The sequence below is a fragment of the Phocoena phocoena genome, chromosome 6 (genome assembly GCF_963924675.1).
Source record: "Phocoena phocoena chromosome 6, mPhoPho1.1, whole genome shotgun sequence".
Taxonomy (NCBI): domain Eukaryota; kingdom Metazoa; phylum Chordata; class Mammalia; order Artiodactyla; family Phocoenidae; genus Phocoena; species Phocoena phocoena.
This window is the reverse complement of record NC_089224.1, coordinates 22,814,502-22,828,319: the sequence shown is the minus strand read 5'-3', so window position 1 is coordinate 22,828,319 and position 13,818 is coordinate 22,814,502. Positions and strand designations below refer to the sequence as shown.

General features: G+C 43.1%; 1 protein-coding gene across 1 annotated transcript in view; it reads right to left on the bottom strand.

Moving 5' to 3' along the window:
• SHC3 (SHC adaptor protein 3) overlaps positions 1-13,818 on the bottom strand; it is a 150,891-nt gene that overhangs the window by 84,549 nt on the left and 52,524 nt on the right. The window lies entirely within an intron of this gene.

The following is a 13,818-nucleotide window of genomic DNA, read 5'->3' as shown; positions in this document are numbered from 1 at the left end:
ACACCACATTAACAAAAGGAATGGTAAAAATTATAATGATCATATCAGTAGATGCAGAAAAAGCATTTGACAAAATTCAATATCCAATCATGATTACAACTCTCAAGAAACTGTGTATAGAGGGAACATACCTCAACATAATAAAGGACATATGTAACAAACCCACAGCCAACATCATACTCAATGGTGAAAGTCTGAAAGCTGCTCCAAGATCAGGAAAAAGACAAGGATGCTCATTCTTACCACTTGTATACCACATAGTACTGGAAGTTCTAACCGGAGCAATTAGGCAAGAAAAATATATGAAAGGCATCCAAACTGGAAAGGAAGAAGTAAAACCGTCTCTATTTGCAAATGACATATTATGTATAGAAAACCCTAAAGACTCCACCAAAAAAAAACTGTTAGAACTAATAAACAAATTCAGTAAAGTTGTAGGAAACAAAATCAATACACAAAAATCATTTGTGTTTCTATACACTAACAATGAACTACCAGAAAGAAATTAAGAAAACAATCCCATTTAAAATTGCATCAAAAGAATAAAACACTTATGAATAAATTTAACCAAGAAGGTGAAAGATCTGTACACTGAAAACTGTAAGACACTGATGAAAGAAATTGAAGAAGGTACAAATAAATGGAAAGATATTCCATGCTCATGGATTGACAGAATTAATACTGTTAAAATATCCGTACCATATACAGCAATATAAGATTCAGTGCACTCCCTATCAAATTTCCAATAGCATTTCTCACAGAAATGGGCATGACATAGCCAAAAAATAAAAATAAATAAATATATTTTTTTAAAAAACAAAACAAACCTTTCACAGAGAAAACTCTAGGGGCACATGGTTCCATTGGTGAATTCTACCAAACATTTAAAGAAGAAATAACACCAATTTTTCACAGTCTCTTCCAGAAAATAAGAGGGAACAATTCCCAGTTCATTTTTTGAGGCCAACATTGCCCTGATACCAAAATCAGACAAAGGCATTATAAAACAAAAACAAAATAACTTGTGAACTTACATACAAAGCCCTGACAACATAGTAGCAAATTGAGTCTAGCAATATATCAAAAAGATAATAGTACATCGTATACTGGAGGGGTTATCCATGGCTTGAGAGGTTGGTTCAACATTTTAAAAAATCAATCAATGTAATTACTCATATCAGCAGACTAAGAAAGAAAAACTATATGAAAATCTCAATAGATGCAGAAAAGCCTTTGATAAAATTCAACACACATTCATGATAAAAACTCTCAGCACACTACCAATAGAAGGAAACTTCCTTAATCTGGTAACAAGACATCCACAAGAACCCTATAGCCCATATTACAGTTAATGGTGAAAAACTAAATACTTTCCCTCTAATATCAGGAACAAGGCAGGAATGTCTACTTTCACAACTCATTTAACATTGTACTAGAGATCTTAGTCTGTGCAGTAAGACAAGAAAAAAAGAAAAGTAAAAGCCATACAAATTAGATAGGAAGAAATAAAACTGCCTTTATTTGTAGATGACATAATCATCTATATAGAAACTCCTGAAGACTCTACATAAAAGCTACTAGAACTAATAAGTGAGTTTAGCAAACTGTGGGAAGGTTTTTTTGTTGTTTGGTTTTGTTTTTTAATTAATTTATTTATTTTTATTTTTTGGCCACGTCACATGGCATGTGGGATTTTAGTTCCTCGACCAGGGATCAAACCCATGCCACTTGCACTGGAAGCGCAGAGTCTTAACCACTGGCCTACCAGGGAAGTTCCCTGTTTGTTGTTTTTACCATGAATTTAATTTCTTTAATAGATACAGACCTATTATGTTTATCTATTTTTTCTTTAAGCCACTTTGGTAGTTGTAACTTTAAGGGAATTTGTCTATTTTATCTAAGTTATTCAATTTGTTGATATAAAATTGTTGATAATATTCCCTTCTTATTCTAGCAGTGTCTGTAGTATCTGTAGTAATGTGTCCTTGCTGTTACCTGTAATCTGAATTTTCTCTCTCTTTCCTTGACCAGTCTAAGTAGTAGTTACTTGTAATCTAGTAATAGTAATGTAGTAATAGTAATGTAGTAATAGTAATGTAGTAATCTAGTACTACAAGTAAACTTGTAGTTTATCAATTTTAGTGCTTTGTAAAAAAAACTTTTCAGGTTCAAATATCTTTTCTATTCTTTTTCTGATTCCAATTTTATTGATTTCTAATGCTCTTGAAATAGCCTAAAGGACAATAAAGCCTAGAAAAAAAACATAGATAGCAAGATTCTAAGTCAAAAAAAAAGAAGATTCACTATATTCAGACTCTGAAATAGAAGAAATTTTTAGGAATATCTTTTTCATATTACTTATATTTTCCTTCTAACAAACGTAGAAGTATTATAATGATATAAATCTGTGTCTGCAAAATTCCAAAATAGCTTTTTCAATTTATGTAAATTGAATCTAAGTGACGTGAAAGCATTGTGTCATATTTTAATAAGCAGTGCTTTCTTTTTTATTTTTTAGTGGTTATAAAAAATGAAGTGTTTTGTATAGGAGATGGTATTTTAGAGTAGATGAAATATAGCCTGTGTCTTTAAAAGTCTAATACAATGTGCAAGAACGTAAAAGCCTGTAGAGCAATTCAGACAAAGTGGTCTTATAGCTCAAGGCAAAAGCAAATACTTCTTGTGGCTGTATCTTTGCCCTTGAGGTGTGACAGTGGACCTGGAGAATGGGGCAGTGTGTAGGTCGGTGTGGTTGTGCAAAGGAAGCATAATGGGGAGTTATAAGAAATATATTTGGAAAGTTATGCTGGGGCAGGTCAAATAGAACATTGAATAACATTAAAATGTTTTTCATTGTATTCTGCAGGTAGTGGATAAAACAATGAAACTTAACAGGAAGTAAGATGTTTCAGGCACATTCAGGATTAGCAAGTAGAAAGAGAATTGAAGGAGAGAGAGAGACTAGAAGAAAGGAGAGAAATTATTCAGGAGGCTTCCAAGGGAGAATCAACAGCATTGGTAATTGAACAGGGAGGAGAGATGATATAAGACTGACTCCCTGGTTTCTACTTCGGGAGAATGCGTGGGTTGTAGTTATGACAAGCATTCAAGGAGATGTGAGCTGGACCTAACTATGGTAATAGAGGTGAGAATGGAGGGATGTAAACAGAACAGAGAGGCAGAGATAGGTTGCTTAGGACTTGGCGACTGACCGAGCATCTCCAAGAAGACACAGGTCCAGTCAGCTGCTAAAAATACAGGGATGGACTTAAGAGAAGATCCAGAGGTACAGATACAGATTTGTGGCTTATATACCTAGAAGTGGTATTTAAAGCAATGAGATTACCAACGAGAGGATATAATAAAAATGAAAATATCAGTATTAGTTAACATGCCTTGAGCCCTTCCATGTACTAGACAACATGTTAAGTGCTTTTCAGATATTAACACAATTTCTTCTCAACTCAATGAAGAAGGTACCATTATGATTCCCATTTTAAAGATGGGGAAAGTGAGACACAGAGAACTTAAGTTATTTGCACAAGATCACACAGCTGGAATGTTGTTCAGCCTAGTAGAAGCCCGGATAATCTGACTCCAAAACCTGCAACACTAGCTACCCTCAGCAAGGGCAAAGGGTTCCTTATGGAATGATATATTTGGGGTAAGTGAACTCAGAGAAAGAGTCAGAAAAGGAGCAATCAGAGGGGTACATTCTGACACAAATGTGCTTCTGGCATGAGGATTATAAATATACACCATACCAGATGGTCCTTAAGGAGAGTATGGAATGAATGCCACATATTCATCTTATGGATTCTATTTAAACCATTCTAAGCCACCAAGCCATGTATGCTCTCCATTTTTAAAATTTTTGGATGAGTGGGATCACTTGAAAAAATAATAAATGGACCTATTTTCAAACTGTGGCTTCATAGATGGTAGTTGCAAATGGTTCAGAAGTTAAAAATAGAACTCTGGAACATTGCTTCTCAAAGTGTGGTACCTGATCTGGCAGCATCAGCACCCCCTGAAAACTTGACAGAAATGGAAATTCTCAGCTCCCACCCTAGTCCTACTGATGAAAAACTCTGGGGGTGGGGCCCAGCCATCTGTTGTAACAAGGTCTCCAGGTGATTTTGATTTATGTCCAAGTTTGAGAACCACTGCTCTAGAAAATGAGATGATATGTGTATGTGTGTTAAATCTCTGGGGACCCTGTCCCAGGTCGGAACATATCTGTGTGGCCCCTCTATGTCCAGCCTGCTGGATTCTTCAAGAAATCCATAGTACAGTGGAGCCCAGGTTAGGTGAGAATTCCTTTCCATGTGGTGTAATATGGTAGAGAAGAGACAAAGATCTTCTGTTCTTATTGCCATCATCCAGAGATATTAGCAGGCCACCTTGGGGATCACCCAAGGCCTCGCCCCAACCCAGTGCAACAGAATCTCCATGGCAGGGCATCATGGTAATTGACAAGTTTCCTGTTTCCTCTGCCTTCACGTAAAGAGCGACATGTCTTTACCAACCAAAGGTTTCACCAGGAGACACAGCCAGCTGCTAAAGAAGTAAAAAAATAACCAAACAAACAAGCAAACAAATCTTGAGGTATTGCACATGAGGCTCTGCAAAGTCCTCGACCTGCTCAGCTTAAACTCTTAGACACTGTATCTAACCCCTTTCTCTGTATTTCAATGACAACATTTCAATGAACTTATCCTAGCCACTTGCCCTTCCTAGCCACACATCCTGTGAGATCCTGGCTCATCTGTACAGTCAACTGGAGGTCCAAGCCCATGCCAAGCCCTGAGCTGCCGGTCCATGCATACCCAGTTGACCTTGACACACCCAGCCAGCAGACTGTCAGTAGAAAGATATCTCCACCCAGGTTCATAGGAACAGGTCCCATGGTTGGAAGTTTTCATGCCCCTGGGCACTATGCCCTCAGTGGGAGAGAGAGCTACATAACTTGCCCCTGATCTCCATAACCAGCTTGCCAGGAAATTATGATGATGGGGTCATCCTGATAAAGTGTTAACCAGTGTTTGAAATGAAAGGAGAAACAAGGAAGTAGAATAATGTCTGTATTTTCTAGTTTGGGAAAAAGATAAGAATCAGACTGGTTTATTCCAATGGTCAAGGCGAGAAAAGGAATACGACTCGCCCAGAACCTCTGGGAGAGAAAGATGGCACCTTGTCCTTTCCACCCAGCCCCCTCCACCTTACCCAGCCCACCCCGTCTCACCCCACTCCTATGCAACCTTTCCCATTTCGCAGCCCCTCACCCAGCCCACCCTTCCTCATCTCATCTATCCTCTCACCCCCCAGTCACCCGCTTCCCACTTCCCCTCTCCCCGTTCTAACCCACCCTACTCACTTTGAGCTAGTTAAGGTGGCAAGGCCCTCATCCTTTCTACAAACTTTTCATATGAAAAGTTTTTAAGGACACATTTATTATATTTCTTTCCATTATTTAGTGAAATTCAATGAAGTGCTGCTGAAGCACAGGACAAATATTACCAGGATGAATAAAGCAAGTAGAATAGGAGTAGCACAGCCTTTGCAGAGCCCACTCTGCCCCCCAACTGACCATTTTCCTTATGTATATTTGCCCCATTCATCCCAACTGGACTGCAAGTGCCTCATTTTCTTTGTGCCCTGCTCAAGACCATCATGTCACTGTGGTCAGGAAAGGAGTTTTATAATTAACATCGAATTTCCTTCTTCCAAGTGTGCCCCCCGGCCCAGTGTGTCTGGTGTTTGCCAACACTTGTGGCTTCCTGAAGGATGCAACCCTCTTGATCAAGCAGCAACAGGAGACTCTTGATTCTAGATTCCGACTTGCTCTGGTTCCAATCTCGAGTTTGCCACTTCATGGCTCTGTGATCTTAGACAGTTTTTCTAAACTTTCTGATCCTCAGCTTACTCATCTCCAAAATGCACACAACCCGCCTCCCAGAGATCCTGAGAGAAGACCCCACACGCTCTCACCACTATCCGAAATTATTATGCCAAACGACATGAAATGGCTGACATTTGATGACTTTCAACTACAAAAGCGATAAGTTCATGGGGTTCAGCTTAACACCCTTCTTTTGTATATGTCTGTGTGCTTATTTTCTCTCTCTGCTGTAGAAGGTTTGCTTTTATTTAGTGCTCTGTTCCTAATATCTAAACAGTGACTAGACATGGTACGTGATCAATAAAAATTTGTTGAATGAATGAATAACATGCTTAGAGCAATACAGTAAGTATTCAATACTAGTGCTATTATTATTAGCAGCAGCAGCAATTGGCAAAGCAGGAAGATAGAATGAAATACTAGACAATATTGGCTCAAGTGAAAATTAATGTCACATTACCAAATATTTTATCCTTTTCAGTAACTTCAGTTTGTTGCATCAAACCAAAGTTTCTTTTCAGCTAGAAAACCTACCCTGAATTGAATTGATTGATATTGATAATTAGAGTAATATCAATCTGTATATTATCATATACAGAAATTTGGAAAGAGTGAACGGCAAAATTAAATCCATGGTAAAAACCGTATCCAGATTTGCTGAATACCTACTATGTGCCAGGTGCAGCCCCATGTAGGTCTCATTTCTAAGACTCTCAACAAGCCTGCTTATGTGGGTTCCATCCCTGTTCCATGGGCGAGAAACCAATGCTGAGAGGTAATGAGAAGCTGGAATGCACCTCTCTGGTGAGAGGTAATTCTGGGCCAGTATGCAAGGATCCCTTTACTCACCTGCTAGGTGAGGAACCCCAACCATGTAAATACAGCTCTGCTATGTGGGTCAGCAGACTGCTGTCCAAAGATCAGGCTGGGACAGCTGCTCAGAGAGGAGGTCCCAAGAGAAAAATCCAATTCAGAGAGACAGGCCCAGGAGCTGAGTGATTGGAGCCGCAAGCCTTCAGCCAGAGCTGTCATCTCGCAGCCCCCAGCCTACTCTAGGTTCCAGGGACGTCTGCATAAGCATGGCCACACTGCCTCCAGGGCCAGGGTCTGGCCTCTGCTGCTCTGATGGAGGCTTTGCCAGCACCCTCAGCCCACTCCCGCCCTCTGCTCCCTACCACACCCTCCCTAGTATGCTCCCCACACCAAGTCTCAGGGTCTGCTCAGAGGACAGATTAAGGCACATACATGTACGTGTGGGTCTAGTCAAGGGAATGGCCTTGAGACCTTTCCTGTACATAGCCTGTGCCAGGTGTTTCCAGAAGTAATGTCTCATTTAATCCTCACAAAGCGGGTGAATGCCTCAACATGTATTAGCATGAAGAGACAGAACATGAAATTGAGGCCTATCGGAAAGCAGACACCCGTGTCCCTTTGCCCCAGGGCCCAGATGTCCTAAGGTAGCCGGGCTCAGGGCAGGACCTCAGATGGGTGCAGACGGTTCCCTGTGTTCCTTCGCGGCATCCGACTCAGGCCCCACCCTTTGGCAGGCATTAGAATTACTGCACAGAGGCAGACAGGCAGAACCCCTTGTGGGGCCCAAGTGCAAGCAACTGCCTCAGTTTTATGCTTCCTTCTGGTCTGCCATGTGTTCGGGGGAGAAATTCACCAGGGGTTAAATGCTCCCTTCCCCAGGAAGTCCTTCCAGACTTGTCCAGGCCCCAGGGACCTTCTTCCATGTTTCTGAGGTACTTTTCCCATGCTTCCTGCTGCCTGTCCCACTGCCTTGTGACTCTGGGCCTCTTTCCCCGGTCGTGGTTTCTTGGGCACCTGTGATCCATGCACCCCTGTCTAGCACATTCTCACATGCAAATGATGACGAAGGAGGCACAGGGGCACAAAACTATTCTGGTTGGTGTTAAGCCCTGAGTAACGATGTAGAAGTAAAGCGGAAGGACTCAGCCTGCTTCATCCAAAGCCCGGATGCGTTTGCACGCAGGCAAGCTGGTGTTTTCAAAAAAAATTCTAAACTGAGAAAACACTAACTCCCCCCCTTGCCAGGCCTCGTCCCCCTGGGGGTGGAAGGCTTTGAGAGACTCAGTCTGAAAAACATGTTCAGAAAAAGTAAATTTAGAACGAGCCAGTAAGGCTAAAATCACAAGTTAACCAACCTGCACTAGTCGAGTACAGAGGGACGGGTGTGCAGGCTGTTCACACCTGCCGCTCTCCTTTCTAATCCTGAGAGTCAGCCAGCCTCAGGGAAGACTTTTACAGATTTGCTCCTTTTCCTGGCATGTTAAACTTAAATCAACATTACAGGTGTTTATTTTGTAGTGAAAAAGGAATTCTCCAACATTATGACCGAGGAGTCTAATTGGAGAGATCAAATCCGTGGAGCACCAAGGCACCTAAGCAAAGGTCAGCCTTGTTTTCCATGTCACCTGCCAGGTGTCAAGCACACATCTTAACATCACTGATACGATGGGTTTACAAAAAAGGGACCTTCCAAATTCTTCCTCTCAGCCTGCAAAGTGAGAAAGCTACAGAGCCAAAGTCCTGCCGGTTTGGTGCAGCATGTAGAGTCCATGTCACAGTCCAAGAGGGAACGATCACCCCAAACCTGAAAAGAAGATGTTCAGAGCCCCCCCCCCGCCACCCTTCCTGGGTGTTTCCATCTTTCTACTGTTCAGGGTAGTGCAACCAGACCCCGTGTCATTCCCTGGATTGTGTGCAGTTCTCCCAGAGGCAGAGGTGTCCAACGCCTTACCTGCCCTTCGTCCTCTGCATCCATCTTCTGCCCCCGCAGCTCCTCACAGGTGAATGCTGCCCTGAGGTGGGAAAGCCTCCACAAACAACACAAATATCTTGTTAGTAAATATGGCCTTTTCCCAAACCACACCCTGTGCGCTGCTCTGATCCCCATGAACTGGTGATGAAATGGCCACACGACACAAATGTTTGAAGCGAGATGGTGAAGGGCTGCAGTGGATACGGTGTGGGGGGAGGGGGCCAGGGCACCTGGCCCGCAGCCTGGTTGGCCCCTCTCTTGCAGGAAGTCCAACGAGGGCGCACGGTGCCGGGGTGCCTTCAAGTACACGAGGGGAAATGCACTGCAGCTGGGCTGGATGCACATGGATGAGGATGCGCGGGGACTGGATGGAGCTGAAGGACTGCATGGTGAAAGGTTTTACCTTGGCCTTTTTCTCTTCTTTTTGAGAGCACTGAGCCAGAAGTGACTGGAGGAGTGAGTGTTACCAAGCCTGCCAGGTCGACTCGGGGAAGGGAGGGTGGACAGAGTGGAGACGCTGCACCGAGGCCGTCTGACTTGCCTTCCTTCAGGCTGAGGATGGACCCCTCCACGCACCCGACTGGCGAGAAATGCCCCTGCAAGCCAGGCCGCCATTCTCACTGTAGCAGGAGCATCCGTGATTCTGAACACCTCGTCTCTGGGCTCCCTTCTCCCCTCCACCTCCAGACAGTGTCGACTATTTTGTTCAAACTCACGGCCCTGCAGCTATCACAGTGCCCAGCACTGTCAGACCAATTCCACGTGGTCACACATCTACCTTCTAACCAAAGTCCCCTCATGAAACATCAGACAGAGAAGATCCAGTGTCACAGAGTTCAGTCCCACTCACCAGCTCACGGCTGATTCTGTGTCCATTACACTCTGCCTCCTCGAGCTGTGGTAACATGAGAAGGTCGTGGCCAGGTGACTCTGAACTTCAATACATGTGCTAGCATCCACGATAAAAGTCTCCGGAGACCCCATCAATAGGTTGAATAAGAACAGAAGGAAATACTTTCCCCAAAGAAGAATGTTCTCCTTTTACAAATTTTGAGTTTGGTTTCAAACCAAAAGCAGTTTATGCATGCTCCTGGGGAATTTTTGAAAAGCCCCAATTCCAAAGCAGAACCCTCCAGTGTGTGGATGCAAAGCGGAATGCTAGGGAGTGGTCACATCCACGGGCAGTGCTGGCCAAGGTCTGGGCCAAACCAGTATCTTCAGGGCCCATTGAAAATATGACAACTTTAAAATGAGGGAAACGAAAACTGTTAACTAGATCCAACTGTTTACTCTTTACAATTTGGAAAAGCAGGTTTGTCGTGGGCCCTGGACAACATTTTATTAATAGAAGCTCACCCAGGAAGTGTAGCAAAACCACGCACACTGAGCCCACGTGTCTACGTGGGCCTGAGTGGAAAGCAAACTCAGCAGTTATCGGATGAGTCCAAGCGGTGCAGGAGAACAGCTGGGGTCATTTAGAACCAAAAAACACATCAGATGTTCACACTTACTGTTGGAGAAGGACCACCTTGCTGAGTGCTCTGGGTTTAACTGCGTATATATTTATAGCCTTCCATGCCCTAAAAACGGCTTAAGGTGATTTCCCATAATAGATAAAATTTAACACGATAAATCAAATAAAGATTAGCAGATGGGATGGGGGAAAGAAAGTAAGGCCGTGTTATTCCCATGACCACAGCACAAGGGAGCTTCTTGTCGCCCTGCAGGGCGGCCCAACAGGCTGCTCTCCAAGTGTCAGACCAAGAGCTCGATCTCCCCGGAGTGGGCCCCATCTGATGAGGCACATCTCACTCGGACGGGAAGTACAATAACTCAGTTCAACTCCTCCCCCAAGGCAAGGTGAGAGAAGTCGCAGGAGAGGACGTCTCAGGGAGACGCAGGTTGTGGTTCCCATAGGCAGAGTGGCCGGTCGCCGGAGCAGTGGCTGTCAGCATTGTATCACAGTCATCTCGTGTGGAGACCCAGTGGCTTAACTCAGATGAAAGCCGAGGTCTCTGACTGACCTCTGACTGGGGACCTGGGTCCTCCCTGCTTGGGACCCCCACCTTCCCCAGGGTGACACCAAGCTGAGACCCTCCCCCAAGGCCCTCAGGGGCTGCACAGCACGGTGTGAAATCTACACGGGAAGAACAGTCCCTTGTGGGTTTCAAGGACTGTGACGTGCTCCTGGTGGGGGGGCAGGGAGCACAGGGCAGTTGCCACAAGCTCTAGAGTGGCCCACCTTCAGCAGCGGGATTCCTGTATGGCCTTAACAGTGCCTTGTCATAAGGGAGTAGGGAGTCTTCCCGGACAGAGGACACATTGAGGGGAAGGAGCTCAAGAGATTTGCCCTCTGTGAGGCCATGCTGGGTGTGTGACCAGGGGCACATTGGGAAGCTAGTTCTTCTACAGGAGATATTTCTTCTTCTGGTGTGCATCTGTCCCCTGGGCAGACTTTCACAAATACCGAATCTCTCAACTCCTCCATGTACCCTACCAGCAGGCTGACCGGGGAAGCAGTGGCTGTCGAGGCCATGATCTATATGCCCTCAAATGCCCCCATGCTTGCCAACACTCACTTCTTTGGACACTGGGGTCTTGTGTCCCAGTACGTGTTGAATACAAGCTCAGGCAACAGGACGGAGCAAACACTTAAACAAGGCTGCCCTTTTGCCAGGGCCTGTCCTGTGGGCATCAGATATAGAAATTGTTCTATTTCCCACAACAACCACTGGGGTAGAAATTAGCAGAGCTGGGCTCCACATACAGGCCATCTCCTCCACACGGCGGGCACTGATTACTGTGAACGAGTCACCAAGAGCCTCTGCCCAGAGCGCTAGGAGGGCAAGGCCATTAACAGTCACCAACAATGGCAGCTCCCGGATAGTTTGTAAAGTGACCTATTAGTAAGAGATCAGTAATCCAATGCTGTTGTGATTGCAAGCACCACAATCAATCTGACCCCGACTCAGGAACAGCATAAAACTAAACTGACCCCAACAAAAGGACATCTGGTTTGGCTGTCAGAACCTCTAAAAGACACACCCAAACCTTGAAATAGCGGAACAGATGAGTAGGGATTGGTTGTTTCCTTATAAAAGATATATATATATATATATATATAGATATATATATATAGATATATATATGTATTTTTATGAAAGGCATGGCTAAGAAGCTTTGGAAACAGGCTTTACTAGGGCCTGATATAACAATTACATTAGATTTCCCTAAAACCTTTCAAGAATGACTTTAGTATATAAAGTAAACCTCGGTGGTAGAGTTTAATCATAGGGTGTTTAACACTCAGCTACCACGTAGGCTTTAAAATATGCCACGTCTACAGGACATCATTGGGCATTCCTGTCCTGGGTGCAAAGGCTTCTTTCTGATGCTGACTTGTCAAATTGTTTCCTACAAGTGGTCTCTGGCTATTACTAAAATAAGAAACATGTCACACGATAAAAATGAGGCAAACAATAGAAAGCATCATAAAGAAAAGCAAACATAGTTTTCAAAAATCTAATAAACCCAAAAGAATGTATATATATATATATATGTATAACTGAATCACTTTGCTGTACAGCAGAAATTGACACAACATTGTAAACCAACTATACTTCAATTAAGATAAATAAATTGATTTTTTCTTAAAAGTCTAATAAACTCAAAGCAATTATGGTATAACCAGAATGCAACACCAAGTTTTCTGAGTCAAAGAATGGCACTCCACTTGGCCCATTACATTGCTGTACCTTTGCTGAAATCTAAATGGAATGGGATTGGATATCTGTTCCACGGCTTTCTTCTACCACTACTATAGGTGGTCTCAGATAGTGCTGAGACCTTCATCCAAGGGCACACTGGGCGTGCTCACTGGTCCCCACCCACCTCCACTCCTGAGGAGCCCGACTCGCTCTGTGCTCCTCACAGGCCCCTCAGTCATTTGCATGTGCATCTTTCTCCCCCCAAACCAGGAGGTCTTGCAAAGCAGGACAGCCCAAGTTGGCCAGCATGCTGCATGTGCACAGCCACAGTAAACACTTGATAGATACATCAGAAGAATTAAAATGACATAAAATCATCTCAGAGGTTCTAATAATCTATAAAGTGAATTCAGTAGAAATGGTCGACAATTCTCTTTAAAGAAAATGCACCATACACAACACTGTAAATCAAATATACTTCAATTTTTTGTAAGTTTAAAAAAAAAAAACTGCCACCATCCACGAGAAGGTGACCAGTGTCACAGGTTCCAGTGTCCCCAGGCCCGTGGCCAAGCACTCTGCCCACCCCGCACGGCACGTGCATTTTTCATGGCTGGGATGAATGAATGATTGATTAAACATTCAAACTTTTCTTTTAAATGCTCTCACTTCAAAATACCATTCTTTGCCTTGGCAATTTCCATAAACCATTTTGTACAAATATGTAGAGATGGATTATTCCCTTGGTATAGATTACTACTGTCAGTGTGCTCCCAATACGTGTCTTGAGTTGCTTTAGAGAGAAGGGGAACTTCAACCCTTTGAACACGAATTTCTTCAATGAGCAAGAAGAGGTTTCATTGTTGTGCTTAAAGCATAGAATTGAGGCAATGTACACTACTGAGTAGCTAATTACTACCAATAATTGCTTTCTAAAGCTCAATCTTTACTTTTTGGCTTGCTAATCCAAAGATATCCAATAGAGAGATTTGAATGAAATAAAAATGAGGCATTTTCTGATATCACTATTTAGATTAAACAATTCCACAACTGCCAGAGCAATATAAGCTCATTGCCCTCAGAAATGTAGCTATTTCACAGACCCAGTCCTAGCTTTCCGGTTCTCTTCTTCAAGATGACTTGAAATTGGCATTTTTCTAAAGGTACACGCTCTACTAGACTATGAATTTTTTTAAAAACAATGGTCAAAAACAGAACTGACCCTCAAGAAGTTTAAAATCTAGTTGATGTTGGAGAATATATAAACCTGTTCAAAACCACTGACACCTTAAAATAATTGGTCAGCTTTCTAAATTACTACTCCCATTAAGATTTCTACTTCCAATTCTATGCATTTTATTCCCTATGTATACTGTTGGAAATTCTCTCTGACATCTTGATTTTCTTTTTAAAAAGAAATAACA